The 1695-nt window shown below is 36.5% G+C and overlaps 1 protein-coding gene across 2 annotated transcripts in view; it reads left to right on the top strand.

Annotated features, from left to right (window-relative positions):
- Window positions 1-1695, top strand: part of LOC103131866 (phospholipid phosphatase-related protein type 4-like) — a 27051-nt gene that overhangs the window by 13157 nt on the left and 12199 nt on the right. The gene's annotated exons all lie outside the window — the stretch shown is intronic.

Below are 1695 nucleotides of genomic sequence, written 5' to 3'. Positions count from 1 at the left end.
ATTTAACAGTTTTCTATGTTTAAAATTTAACATATATAAACTGTTAAATTATGGGAAAAAATCTGTTAAATTACGGAAAAAATTCTGCCGGAAATTCCATAAAAAAACAGAAAATGTACTGGCAAAAAATTACCAGGACATTTCCCTGTTTTTTTACGGAATTTTTTTTTACTGTGCAGTTTGACTCTGGTTGGCGTCACTTCCTCTCATTCTGGCACGCAATGAAGCCACTTCTTGACAGTTTTGCTACAGTCCTCAAGAGTCAGCTTTCAGTCAAACTGTATAGCAGCGGCTGAAAAACACAAAAATAAAAGTAAGGAAGGTGCCGGTTATAAAGATGATAAACATTTGAAAAGTTCTGAAAGACATTGAAATATTAAACAGTGTACTGGTTACAAATCTGAGAACAAACACAAACCGTATAGTTCCCCATGTACACTCACTGTTAAATTAATATTTATCTTAATGTTTACATATACAATTACCTATCAAGCTGCAGTATAGTGTAGCATTTATGATGATGCTGCACTCATGTTAAAATGAGGGAATCAATATTTAAAATAAAGGGCTGTTTATCAGAAAACCTAAAGATAAAACTCAGGGAAGATCAGGGTTGATTTATTGGGAAAAATATTTATAATTTATACAGAATAAACTTCCATCAAATAGCTGGTTAAATCTTGCATTAACTACAAATTTCCAAATAAGTTGATTAAATTAATTCAAAAATGCCCATATGCAGATAAAGATCCCACACAAGTAATAATAGTCCAGTTCAGTAACCAGTTACCAATCCAAGAATCAACAGACTGAATCAGTCATTAGCAGGTTTAGTTCAGTGTTTCACCTGCTTTACATGTTAAGTGTTTCCCTTCTGCCTCACCTGGATTGAATCTGTGGATGATTAACAACCTTCTGCACTTCTTGATGGCTGCAGAAGGTAACTCAGCTGTTCTGGAACAAAGGCACATTTAAGGATGTCCCTAGGCACATCATAATCAAAAGTTAAAAACAAGAGATTACTGTCACAACAATTTAAAGCCCACCTGGACCAGCCAGCCTTACACTTCCTTGTCCACCACATGTTCTCCCAGACCAAACAATAAGCCCCGCCCTATTTTTTAAAAACTCAAATCCCACAAAATCTCGCAGGACCACCTAGCAGCAGCTTTAGCCACATTTAGGAAAAAATATACTCTCTGTCAGTGCTGTAACGTTTAGAGGTTCACTTTCTGTGTTTTATAAAACAGTGTTTACGTGTTAGATAACCGTTATTAGTCATTGTCAATTTACCATTCTCCAACCAGCCTCCGATCATGAATAAACCAGCTAGCAGCAGCTTTAGCCACAGTTAGGAAACGTATACACCGCCGCCTGTCAGTGATGTAACGTTTAGAGGTTCATTTTCTGTATTAATGGAAAATAAAGGACAGCTTCCAACAACGTTGTTTAGAATAGTATTTTAAATATTGGGGCTGATTATGTATCTCTGCTCATTTCCAAGCTCAAATGAGCAACTTCACGTTCAAACACAAGTCCCCCAAAAAACGCGACCGGTGAATCATTATTTTTTATGACTTTAAAAAAAACAAGACCACAGCCCCAAATAACAGTTGGGCTTGACGGCATTTCTGTTTTTCCAGCAACAAAATGCGCATCTCCCTGCCCTGTTCATGTTTCTGTCTTGCTAACTGT

This window comes from Poecilia formosa, unplaced genomic scaffold, assembly GCF_000485575.1.
Source record: "Poecilia formosa unplaced genomic scaffold, Poecilia_formosa-5.1.2 Scaffold862, whole genome shotgun sequence".
In the NCBI taxonomy this organism is placed as follows: domain Eukaryota; kingdom Metazoa; phylum Chordata; class Actinopteri; order Cyprinodontiformes; family Poeciliidae; genus Poecilia; species Poecilia formosa.
This window is presented reverse-complemented; position numbering and strand designations above follow the sequence as displayed.